This window comes from Osmia lignaria, chromosome 9 (assembly GCF_051020975.1).
Source record: "Osmia lignaria lignaria isolate PbOS001 chromosome 9, iyOsmLign1, whole genome shotgun sequence".
NCBI lineage: Eukaryota > Metazoa > Arthropoda > Insecta > Hymenoptera > Megachilidae > Osmia > Osmia lignaria.
In genome coordinates, this window is record NC_135040.1 from 4,053,875 (window position 1) to 4,068,077 (window position 14,203).

The window sequence follows — 14,203 nt, forward strand, 5'->3', positions numbered from 1 at the left end:
TTAACTTTGCATTTGTTTGAGGATAAATATGATCAGTCTGGAGGATGAAGAATAAAATTGGGGTAAAAAATAGATTGAATAAAAACAGAGGAGAGATGACTCAAAATATAATAACCTCCTCATGAAATATATTTTCTATTTTCACGAATAAAAACATAATTAAGGATACTCAAAACAACCCTTTCAAATAATAAATTAAATGAACCACCCTGTGTCTTTAAAATTACTTAAAAATAAAATATAATTTTCAATAAAATACTCTCTACTTCTGATCAGCAGTGTATACAAACGATAGTGTGCATTACAGAAGATACTTGCAAACATAATCGGTGCGCGAAATCAAAGAATCGTGATTTATTAAAAGGAGTAAAAGGTACAGAGAAACCACAGATGCGGTTTGCGTGCAACATAGTGGCTACTATTCTTCATGGCGATATCACGAGAGCAATATAACCGGGCTGGTAATGAAAGCTAGAGGAGAGAAGCGTTATAGAGGCACAGTGTTAAGTCTGCGGCCACGACGACGTTGCCGGGCAAAATATAAAAGCGGCGCTCGACGTCGGCTGCTGACCTCGGAGTCACTTAAGGTCTGGGTCAAACTATTCTTGTCGCGTACCTTTCCTAGCCCGATCCATCGATCGATCAATCTTTGTCCGTGAATTTCTGTCTGCCGGTTCTAACGTGCTGACGCATAGTTTCGCGCGCGCCGTGAACGATCGACGTTTGCGAAATACCGTTTCAAATAGTGAGCTTTTTTTGGCTCCTACGATCCCTTTCCCTTTCGTACGATCACTCGGTTCATTGATTTTAATATAATAATTCATTCCGTCATTAAATTTATTCAAATTTGCCGCTTTATCTATATTTTCTATAATATTATTAGTTTATTAAAAAATGAATATTTAAAAAGAAAAAATAGATGCTCTTGCAATGCATGTTTAATCACACAAACGTGTTGTGAGCTGGTTCTAAATCCACCATGCAGAGATCGTTTAGGCAAATTCGCGAGGGTTATAAATGCTCGAAAACCGCAAACACGTGCACATGCTAAATCTTACTACATTCCACGCGAACCGTCGGTGTTTATTAGAAGCAAATTCTTTTTCAATTTTATCGGAGTATAAAATAGGAAAAAAAATGAAAATTGTTAAATAGCTGAAATATTGTGCTACGTGAAATGTGTTAATTAACACGCGTGGTCGACACACGTTCTAGTCAAATATTATTATTATTATTTAACGCTCTTCAAAGTAGTGGCGTTCATTAAATTTCAATTCGCATTCCGGCGCCACGATCCAACGAATCGAATAAAATTCGAACGTGCCCCGACCGTTTGCGGATCCACCGTCTGGCATAAACAAAGATATAACCAGTGATAAATTCGGGGAAACATTTGGAACGTCTCCACCTGACGAGCTTTTGACAACTATTTTTTCCTTGAAAAATACTCCTCTGCATCTTTTTCGTGCATCGTAGATTTCGGATGAAATTGAATTCTGATTATTTTTTCTTCAAAAGTCACAATTTTACTAATTATTACGATTTTGTTCTACTCTACTAATTACCTACTAGAATGTAGGTTAATCTAAAAGGAACATTTAAATTTAAATTAAATACAAATTCAGACGATTAAAATTCAAGTGTACACGGCGCTTTAAATATGCATAGGACAGAAGAATACTTGCAGTGACCCACTGCTTATCCAAATGCATCGAGTACGAAATTTTCCATGGACATTGAGACTGTTGATCATCCTCAATTGAAAGAAGCACCCAATAGTCTGTCCTTGAAGAAACTCTGACCTGGCATCGTTCAACATTTTCACGAATAATTACGTAGAAATAAAAAAAAGAGAGAATCTCGAGTATCTGCAAGGCAAAGTGTTCTAAAGTTGAAGCTACGAAAATGAACACCACTTGATGGTTAATTCGAAAGAAATTCAAAATAGAATTATTAATCTTCGAATCAAGACTTCTAAGCTGAAAGTTTCGTAAGCTGGATTTTATAATTCAGCTCGTAAACTAAAGATGAATTTTTCAAATTTCTAAATATAAACCAGCTTCTCTATTCTTAATACAGATTGATAAATTGAAATATAATACGGCGCTTAATCGTATCGTACAAGTTTTTGGATACATTTAGAACGGAAGCTCCAAAACTGATCTAAACTTTAATATAAAACTCCCATATAGATACCGTGCTATCTTCTTATCGTGCATTGCCCTCTTCATTGGATTTAAACGGGATGTCTTCACGAAATTGTCATTCTAACTTCGAAAAAAATCAATCTATAGTGATATCTGTGTACTCTAAGCAGACGACGCACCAGGTGAGTCGTTAAATATCTGAAACAATCGATGACACACCACGAACGTCTTGAAATATGAAGTCTTAACAAATTAAATTACGTCTGAATGATGATGAAAAAAATATAATTTTTGTTATACCAAAGTATCTTATACCAAAGTGGAGATGCAATAGCTTGCACCTAATCACCGGAGAAAAAAATAAAAATGAACGAATGGAAGGTAGACGATATTAACGAATTCAGATCGGACACGTTTAGATCTAAGATCGGTGACGAGTGTCACGTTACTTCGCAATGCTTCGGAATGCAAAATCGACGACGAACCAGCTCGTCTCGTTGCTTACGAAGGCTCCTCTCGTCTTGTAATGTTGAAACCTCGAGATCATCGGCAAACAACGCTCGGGAAGATTTAAAATCGCACATCGATGCGACTCTATATAATAAAAAAGACGGATAAGGAGAAGATGGAATTATGAAAAATTGAATGTCGTTAGTTTTGTGATAACCCCAAACTCCAAACGACACTAAATGTGCAAATAAGACGAAAGTCTGTAAGTGTACGTCAGCTGCTCCAAAGATCAAAGCAATGTCGTTAATTTCTTTATCAAGAAGAAAAATGGAAAAATTCAAACACGGTATTGTTTGAAAGTAACGCCGCCAAACTTCAGCTTGATTATTATGGATTTTTAATTAAGTTCAGCCCGAAATGAAGTCTGATTATAAAAAGCCGTGAAGCTCGTTTAACCTTTATTTATGGCCTTCAGCATTAATGCATGAGAATACGAATAATTTACAGGCGGAGTTGTTTAAAAAAAAAAAAAAAAGAAAGAGTCGACGACCAGAGGGACGCAACGAGGAAGGGAATAATGATTTTTGTAAAACAAGCCTCTGTTCGAAGAACATCCAAACCGGCTTCCATTTTTGATCCCTAGGTTGACTAGTTTCTTCGAACTTTTTGCAATTCCAAAAGAATGGAAAAAATTGTTCAATATGTAAATCTTATTTCCTTTTAAAAAAATTTAAATAATCAAATGCTGTTCTATAAATTTTTAAATAATAATTGAGGTGCTTGTAAAATAAGTTAGTTTTGAAATAATCTTATCTGTTACAAGTTATATACTTTACGAGTAATTAACAAATATTTTTGTAAATAATTTCAAAACAATGTTATGTTCAAAGTATTACTAAATTAGTTTTGTTACTTTTGTTAGAAACAATCTGTCTGATGTTCAAATGAAACATTCATTTTATAAGATGTATTGACCAGAGTGAACAATTTTGCAATATTAGCTTGGAGATGCCAAGGAACACGTGTAGAAAGACATCATTGATCCAAAATTGATCAAGGACGTAGTCATCGTTCTTTTTAGAGAATCTATCAACTTTCCGAATCGATCGCATGGTAAATTTGTAATTTAAATCCCTATTTAAATATTATTATAATAAATGTTAAAATGAAACATTTATTAATGATGCTACCTTCTATTTCCAGTCATATGTTAAATAAAGTAACTATAAGAACTAAAAAGGAGTACACGAATAATTTTTTAATTTCCGTCAATATCGGGTTAAATCACGTTTGATTAATAATGTCAATAGTAGAAAGAAAAATGATCGTCAGATTTTAGCATCGTGTACTAAAAATAAAAAATATATAAATATTACATAAGTTTGCGGTGCGATAACGATGCTTCGAATCTAACCTCGTTTTTCGCGCGTATTCTTTAAACAAAGTACTCAACAATCGTTAACACGACTGCATACATAATTCGTGCTGCTCGCACGAATAAGAAATGTCCAAGATAAGAAACAATACCTCAATTATCTTTTACGATAAAAAAAACCTTCTTTCCATACGTACACACTGTTTTCATATTTCTGTTTACCGACATCTTTCCCTGCTTTCCTTAAACTAATACATACTTTGCACATGCGTACGAAAAAACCCCGCCAATTAAATCTCGTTTGAAATATTCAAGAATAAACAGTATATAATTCGTTTGGTTAAATTTTTCCATAATATATAATATGGTTTCATGAGTTTTCAAATTGTTCGAAGAAATCTGTCATTATGTACGAATTAATACTGTCACGTTACCGGCGACCAATCAAAACACTTCCCGCGTAATCCTGCGAAAAGGTATCGCGAACTCGGTCGACAAAAAAGATCGTCTATAATTTTTCTAACCATAACCACCCCATGCCCATATCAAGTAATTTTCGTTTGTATCCAGGGATATTTGATGCGAATAATCTTCAAATAAAATATTACTTCAAAATACTATATAGTATTAGTATTAGTATTAGTATTAGGCATTATTCTAAAATATAATTTCGAAGATTATTTGAGCACTGGTACGAGCATTGGTACGAGCACTTTGCTCGTGATAAATTTACAAAATTATCGTTGTCATTCATAAAACAATGGTCCACGTGTTTCTCCACAACCATGACAGTTAATAAAGTATTGAACTTACCTTGTTAATTCCTGATCGTGGAGCCAGGATTGGTATCGTCTGCCGGAATCATAGAGTGGCTTTCGTCTCACTACCAGACGTTGCACCGTGAATTTTTCACAGAGAATTTAATAATTTTATAGAGAAAACCATTAATGAAACACGCGTTTAAAGCACGAAGCGGCTAATTGTGTAAAGAGAGCGAGAACGATACAGGATACTGGAAACGACCGACCCGAGCCGCTAGCACGCACCGACTGAACGCGAACAGAAATCTGGTATCGGCCACGGGCAGCAATCTCCCTAACATCATCCCCACCATACGACCGACTGCGAACAGAACTCAGCAGTTATCCAGATGAATTTTTATCTCCACCATTATTTCAATAATATTATATATTTTTTATTTGAAATAGTTGCATTAAGTATTATTTTTTGCAATTGAATTGTTTTATCAAGGGCAGTTGTTGTTAATAAACGATTTTCAATTGGAGTTTCTTTAACGAACACAATACTAGACGATACATTATTAAGATGTAACATCTGTCTTTTTTGACTTCCTTCCATTTAAAATATTATCACCACACTGCAAAATGGAGTTCTTATTCTCCACGCGATAAGCGTATAGAAATCACCTGTTTTCTTATCCGAAAGTACCTAATGGTTGAACAGGTGTGTAATTAAAAATACCATGTAGCTATTGTTATAACATTAAGTAGGAAATATATGACGTAAAGTAAATAATTGATCAACACTAACTGTTAATTATTAGAAAATAAAAGTACTAATCTAATATCTAAAGGTAATGCATATAGTATAATGGTTCTATGCAGCTGAAACTATAAATTATTTTACTAATGTTACTGTAATTGATTTTTAATTACTTTGACTTAATGGAACAATATAAACGTAATGATAATAATAGTAAATAACAAAGTACCAAACATTTATTACATTTCCTTTCCACGTGACAACGTCCCATTAACAAGTATAGTGAGTATACCCCACCATTAATTATTCAACAGAAGAGGGGATATGCAGGCATATTTAAAGTCCGTGCGAAAGCTGCAGGGGGTCACTTTTGCCGCCTTCGTCGGCAAAGAAAGAATAGTTCATGCATGTTTTTTAATAGGTTATCTAAGTATATTTCTTTCATTCTTTATATTGGATTTAATTTTTGCAGTGTGTCAGTCTGTACTTTATTGTAGATGGAATATAAATGTAACTTTGGAGTACTATTAGATTACGTTTTGAACATTAAACTGCTAGAGCCATCTACTCACAGAAAACTAAGATTATAGTAACAAATGACAGTCGGTAATTTACCGGATTATGTAGTCATTTCTTCCCACTTTTATGGTGCATCTTGCTGCATTTATTGAAAGTAATTTTACATATTAAATTAATATTCGTTTTTTTTATTCATTATTCAGTTAGTTTTTTCTTTTGTATTTATTATTTAAACGTTTATTTGAGTATTAAAGTTTTGAAGTACATAGTTTATAATTTCCACCAATGGCAGTTACTTACCACCAATCGACCAATCAGAATCGTCGGTATTAGTCACGTGCGCAGGACTAGCTCCGCACGTCACTTCCCCTTCGTAACTTCGTCCTGTGGGCACGCGTTCGTGAAAAGTGAGAATAAATTGTATTAAAATATTATATTAAATTGTGTTCGTGATATAAAAAGTACGAAATACAGAAAGACAACTTGGAGAGAAGTCGAGCTGCATGATGTCGGTCATTAATTTCACATAGTCTTCAGAAATACGTGAGATGAAATTTTTTACTCTTGTCGTGAATTGAACTTGAGATTGGAACAGCATTATCTGAACTATTTCCCTTTTATATCGATAATTTCTTGAACACCGTTGATGTTTTGATTTTCAGGCGAGAATTCAACAACGTTCTTCGTGGAGAGTCGTGCTATGTTATGAGACTCTCTGTTTACGTGCTTCGGTTCCATGCCGAGCTCTCTCGAACGTCCGCCATAGGAGACGGTGGCGACATTCCAGTCGCGAACGGCGAGGTGATAAGACATATTTGAGAGCGTCCTTCCATATACGCAGTAGTATAGTGCACCGATGACAAGATGTCCCATGAGACAAATGCAAATGCGTGCTTCTCATGGGACATCTTGTCATCGGTGCACAGTACTTAGGTACGCATACATTACCTATTATAATATTTTACATAAATTATAGACCTCGATCGTTTGTTAATCAAGTTTAATTGCTATTGGTTAAATTTTATTTATACAAATTTATATTTCTTATTTGTTACAGATATTTTGTTGCTACTGAAAAGACGCTACGCAATACGATGCTATGACACTTAACATTGTTTGATATTTTGTAAGGAATTGGTAATGTTTTAATTTATTGCAATCAATTATTAACATTTATGATCACTTTTTTTATGGAGTCGTTGTTAATTGTAAGAATTTTTGATAATTAATTAGTACCAACGTCAAGAAAGGAAAAATTAGAGAAATTGTTTTTCTTTGATTAATTAACGGAAAAAAAACAACTAATTTTTCATTTTATTAAATAATTTCAACCAGTAATTTGATCCGTGTTTTAAATTACAACAAAATTGAAACAATTTGTATTCCACTGCAAATGATTGCTTCTCTTCTGCAATTATTTGATTATATTTTCATTATTTTAAACAATTTGTTTTTGTTAAATCGTAGTAATTATATTATAATGTATAACTTTTGATGCAAGTTTTAATTAAAATAGGAAACGCGTTATTAAATCACATGCTGATTAATTATTGGACTTTGTTTATTGACAAAAATTTAAATAATTTATAAATCACGATATAATAGAGTTTCCAACAATTTGTAGTACGCTTACAATTTTAATAACGAGAATCCTCTACTTTAATAAAATAGTCTGTTATATTTAGTAGCAATTGATCTTTATTCCTGTAATATTCATTGAAATAATTATCTACAATTATTTCAAACATTTCAATATTACGATATAATCTAGAATCAACGTTTAACTTTATCAGTATTTGTGTTCGTTGAAGATATTTCACGAACATAGATATGTTCATTTACAGGTCATTAATAACAGTATTTCCTTAATAAGAAGAATATTCTTTTTATATACATATCTCCACCCATCCCCAACCCACTAATCTTTTTTTCCAGGAACTGTTGTGGCCGCGCGCAAGGCGGTCGGTAGAGTCAGTGTTTGTACGAACAAATCCAATGTTTTGATTTTTTCAAGGGTGAACTGGCCCTGAATAGAGTTCCGTTTGTACAATTAGGAATTACGCGAAAGTAGAGTCAGTGTTTGCTACGTATTATAAAATATTTTCTAGAGCATCGCGGCTCTGATTGTTCTTTTTCCATCGCGGAAGTAGAGTAAATACATCACTGAAGAGGAGTCTTGGGCGTTGCTCCATAAGGAAAGAGTGTAAGTATCTTATTACTTTAATTAATTTTAATTAAAATAGAATAATTTACAATTTCAACGTTTAATAATTGAGAGTCCTTTTTAATTGCTGTAAAATCCAAATTCATATATAATTTTATTAGAATAAAAATTGATAATTTGCAAAATTAACCGTAATTCTGTTTTGTTTTGTTACAGATGAATTTTTTGATATTGCCGAGTTCCTGGATATCCTGATGATGGCTTTCTTCACGACTTCCGTCTTGGTACGTCATTTAATTGCTTTTTATTAAAATAGAATAATTTACAATTTCAACACTTGATAATGGAGATTTCTTTTTAATTGCTAATATTTTATTAAATCCAACTTTATATATAATTTTATTACAATAAGAATGGATTATTTTCAAAATTAACCGTAATTCTTCTTTTTTTGTTACAGATGGACATCCTTGATGCCTTTCTTCAGGACGTCCGTCTTCTCCTACAAGGCAGCCTCCTACCTGGTGTTTGACTGTCGGAAGAAGAGTATATCTGCGAACGGTGAGTCGCATGTTTTATGGTTCCTCTGGTGCCCAATCATGTCGTAGGACGAATGGTCCGAATCGACACGGGTTACCAGTTGTATACGTGGTTGGCGAGCATAGTGACCATGGGTATGATTATACTCATGTGTAGTGACATTTTTATTGTGTTTCATTTCATTTATTTCAGGCTAGGTCTTCTTGCACTTCGCATTTAAATATTATTTCTATTCCACATATTCCGATAGATATTTATGAAATATTTGAATGCTTTTAAATATTCATGATACAATTTTATAATAAAACGTGGAATGTGAAATATTTTCAAATTAAGTAAATACAGAAACAATTTTATTTAGTTTTTCTTTAACGGAGAAGTCAGATACTATCTGATTTAGTTATCATAAAGATTCAAATCGATATAATATTGGTTTTATAATATGTATACTAGATATACATATTAATTATGCTTTTACATTAATTTAATTACATTTTACATATTGTAAATTCAAATATAATTTGAGGATTTTTTCCGAGTAGTAAAGTTCAATTCCTTCTATAGCAAACTTTAACTTATTTACACGTTCATGCAAAATTGAACAATTTATGTGCAAGAAGACAATTCGTGACGGGTAGATTTCCAAGCCAGAGTGATATATTTCAACACATTTTGCGTATTCTTGAAAATTTACTCTGAGGAGGAAGTCGCCCGAGGATGTTATATTAATTTTCACAATAAATTCTTGTTTCATTGCAAAGAATTCTTAATTAGAGACATTCAATTCTTTTTTATTAAAATTTTGCATTTCTTAAATTAGTGTTGCGAAAAATTTCCAGCGCGAGAGTAAATATGACGATGCACTGACTAGTATTCGGTGGGAATCCTTTTGGTTTTTAAACTCAATCCTTTTTATTATTTAATTAATCAAATTAGTTACAAAGATTCCGCGGCATAAGACCGTGAACACCATCTCTGGGAGATATACCCATGCATTACTAGGCCTTTGCAGGCGCAGCTTTAGAATACGGAACATATGAAAATATGTTACCATATTCTAAACTGTAGTCCTTTTGTCTATACTATGGGCGTCCGCAAATCTGACACCGTTGGATGCAACGTGTTGGACGGGCGGGTAGCGCTCTTAGCGAAGGGGTGCACTCTGTCCTGGCGTTACGACGTCCAGGCGGGGTGGGTGGTATGTAGCGTCTGGCGTAAGTCTAGGGGGCGTGAGACCCTTCGTTGCCAGCTGATATTAGCAGTGCACCATGTTTGCGTCATAGTTGCTCTATTATGCTTTTCTGTATTTGTTATTAAAGCTTTATATTTACAAAGTCGAGTCACTTTTATTAAAATAGTGAAATATTATGTATCATGTTTCTAGATCAGGATTTTCAGATTTAACCCCTTCCGTGTTTATTGTCAAAGCTCATTCACGTGCCCAGGTGCTACTTGTATGGGTAGAGACAATGGGCACGATGACGTAGTTCATAAGAATAAAAATTATTAGCGGCTGGCATTGTGTTAGTATATCGTGCACGACGTAATCTCCACATATGGTGTGTGTGTGTGTTTTTAGGCTGTGGGATTGCGTCGGTTTAATAACTTTTTCATTTAACTTTTAATTTGAAATAATATTTTATTCAACAAGATGTACAACAAACGTACAATCCAAATAGTATTATTACCATTACTATTACTATATTGCCATTATTATTACCATGATTATTACCATTATTATGAAATATTCTATATCAAAGTAGTTAATTAAATTTTGTAATTATCATTATACGCAATGATTGCTAGCCTTGCCAGACGATTTCAGTGAAAAATGGTACGTACCGTAGAGTGTGATGTGAGATGAAACTCGGGTGACGGAGGCGTCCCGGGACGTTCTCCCTAGTTTAGGCTCTTGCGCCCGGGTGGAGTGTATGGGGGTCGTGGAATGAATTTTTGTGAGAATGTGATTTTGCCTTTTTTAAATATCGCGGTAGGTAGGTAGGTAGTATACCTTCTGGTGTGTGTGATAGATTGTAAGTAGGTAGAGCCGGGGCAGGTTGTCACAGTCTCTTGGTCGGGTAGGCGCGATTTCGCGTGATCAACCTGTACCTGGAATATATTTGAAGAATTGACGATACAATCGACGAACGGAGTATGCCGTTCGCTTTCGATTCTGTTTGTACAATTTTTCAAATTTTTGGCGACTTCATAAGTCGTCATACGCGATCGCGATGGTACGAAACGCACAAGTTCTGCTCGAGCACGGCACGTGTGCACGAGCAACGACTTATATAAAGTCCTTTTTCGTCCACGTGTCAATTAGAGTTTCGCGATTCTTCTTTTTTGTTGATTGTTTTTTTTTTGGTTTTGCGAATTTGCAAGTCTCGAGCTTTAGATATAAGTTTCAGGTGGGTGGACCGCCCGAAGAAAGAAAAGGCTATATGCCGAAGCGCCCCGACAAACTGTCTTTCAAGAGGGGAACTACTAATGATTTTGCATCCTTTTGCTAAAAAGGATGGGAAATCATTATTGTTACTACTTTGTCACTATGCTCGCCTGTAGTTGTAGTTTTGTAATTTCAGGACAAGAAGGGGCCCGTGACCCCCATGATTTTGGGCAAATCGCGTTTTCAATTTAGTGTTGCGAATATTGACTACGGTTCAATTTAGTGTTGCGAATGAATATTTATTACGGTTCAATTTAGTGTTGCGTGTGCATGATTATCGCGATTTTCATTTATACATATATTAGTGTTGCGAATTTTAAATATCGCGTTTCCTTTTTACATTGCTTTAAGATTATTTGAGTTTTGCTTTGTAATATTGATTGCTTTAAGATAGAATTCTGCTTTCTAATGTTGATTGCTTTAGTGTTGCGAATAAAGAATTCACGGTTTGAGAATCCCCCTTTTTTGCATTTTAATTGCATGTCTCTTAAAGATAGCGTTGCGAATGACATTAGCGCGATTGTTTCCCAGTGTTGCGACTTATAAATACGCGATTGCTTTGCATTAGTTTATAGAGTTTCCTGTTAATTAGTGTTGCGATAATGAATATTCGCGGTTTGCATTAGAGTTGCGATATACTATGAAATGCCCAAAAACGATCCAGTGGAGTTGCCATGGTCCATAAGGCAGCTATGGACCAGCTGCCGTGATACAGCCTTGGATTGGCTGCACGCCTTTTTTAGATTAGTGTTGCGTCTTACAAAATTCGGTAGATGTGAGTAGTGTTGCGTTACAGTTTGCGTTTTCTTTTTTTCTCTTTTTTTCAGCTTAACGTTGGGCATAATGGAGCAGCCTTCACGCGTACGCTTTTGTACATATTATGTAATTAATGAAATTAGTGTTGCGAATGAATTCGCGATTGTTATTAAATTAGTGGAAGTAACTATGACTCACATTCGGTGGGAATCCATTGCTAGTCAAGGATTCCGCGGCATAAGACCGTGAACACCATCTCTGGGAGATATACCCATGCATTACTAGGCCTTTGCAGGCGCAGCTTTAGAATACGGAACATATGAAAATATGTTACCATATTCTAAACTGTAGTCCTTTTGTCTATACTATGGGCGTCCGCAAATCTGACACCGTTGGATGCAACGTGTTGGACGGGCGGGTAGCGCTCTTAGCGAAGGGGTGCACTCTGTCCTGGCGTTACGACGTCCAGGCGGGGTGGGTGGTATGTAGCGTCTGGCGTAAGTCTAGGGGGCGTGAGACCCTTCGTTGCCAGCCGATGTTTTGTCATAGTTCAGAATGTTTGCAATTTTGAAATTAGTGTTGCGTGTGATTTCGGTTTGTTTTATAGGATTTGCTCAGGGATTGCTCTTATGGGTAATCAAACTTTTCTTTTCAGGTTCCCCTGTATCCCCACCCCTTTGCCCCGCCGCCATCATTTTTTTTTCTTTTTTTTTAATTTTGAAAATTTTGAGTGTTGATTGTTGGAAATACTGTTAAAATTTATATGAATTTAACGGACGGAATGTTTTTAAAATATTATTAAACATGATAAAGTTTTAACCGGAACTTTATTAAAAGTTTTATTTCAAATAAAACTTAATTTTATTTTATGATAATTGGAGACAAAATATTTCAAGGAATATTTATTCATTTAAAATTACTCATTAATTTTTAATTGTACTTTATTCAAACAAAAGTAGTGGATGATTGTTGTTGAAGTTGTTCAGTTTTAATTTTTGATCGTGTTGTTTATTTTTAAGCTTATGGAGAAGCTAATTAAAGTAATGCACCTTTATAAATTTCCAAATTCTTTTTATATAAGTTAAAGTCCATTCGCGATTTTTTTTTAGTTTTACAAATTCCAACAAATTTGTACCATAAAGGTGTATAATATAATCTAATAAAGTTAAGTAGAATCATGGGTGTGAATATATTGCAGTGAAAAACAATTATTTCAATTAAAAGATTATATAATATTCACCAATAAATGAACGAATATCGAATACAATGAAATGAAATAGTATTTTTAACTTAAATACTAAATAATAAATAACAATATATTTTTCTAACTCTTTTTTTTCTTTATTTTGGTACTGTTTGTTTTCAATTGATATTTGTATTCAATTGCTGTTTCCTCTTTTCATTTTGAAATAAGTTATTAACAATCACGCTGATTTTTATAAAATTTTATGTATACTAATGCATCTTCTTTCCAGCTATTTTAATTTTTTTTGTCTTTTTGTGAATTCAATTAATGAGTTTCTGTTACAGAGAAATATTTTTATAGAAAGTATAAACAAAGGACCGAAGGAAATCTAGTATAAAATCTAGAGTCAGAGGATGGAATTCAACGTATCTAATTAAGTAAGATGAGGTGAAAATGATTGGAAAGGGAAATGTTACTATTGAAAATTATGTCTAATTCTTTTTAGTCTATTTCAGGTGCTATTGTGGTAAGAATAATCAAATCAACAATTTCATATACGTATTCGTTTATATCTTCTTAAATTTTTATGATTATATCTTAATAACCATAAAGTCATCAAGTTATAATCATCAAACGCTGCAGTGTTTAATTAGAAAATTTTAGATTTAAGTAAATTTTTAATATTATTACGAGCGCTCGTACAAATAGATATCTTTAGTATTTATAAATAGGTAGGACAAATATGCAATTGCATATTATTATTGATTACAGATCTATAACTAAAATAAAAAAAATGTTAAAGTAGGATTGAAAAACAAAAATATAAATAGATAAGTAGATAGGTAGGTAGTATATAGAAATAATGCTCCTTTTGTTGTTACTTTTGCACAACAAAGACGTTTTGCAAATGTACATCAAGAGGATGCTGTTACTGAATGAAAATAATAAAAATTTGCATAAATGGAGGGCGGATGGGTGAGGTAGGGCGGGTCTCCAAACCGCAGCAACCTCCCCGTGGTGAGACCTGGGCAATCGGTATTATTTGATGGATAATTAATAACTGCATTATTATTTCTATGGTACATTTATTAATTTTACAGCAAATAATACGAGCGAA

General features: G+C 33.8%; 1 protein-coding gene across 3 annotated transcripts in view; it reads right to left on the minus strand.

The window, feature by feature from the left end:
- Positions 1–5,030, minus strand: part of LOC117607743 (A disintegrin and metalloproteinase with thrombospondin motifs 9) — a 69,662-nt gene extending 64,632 nt beyond the window's left edge. For all 3 annotated transcript variants that reach the window (XM_076690398.1, XM_034331797.2, XM_034331808.2), the window contains exon 1: positions 4,786–5,030. The gene's annotated coding sequence lies outside the window, so the exon portion shown is untranslated. The remainder of the gene's footprint in view (positions 1–4,785) is intronic.
- Between the last annotated feature and the right edge of the window lie 9,173 nt (positions 5,031–14,203).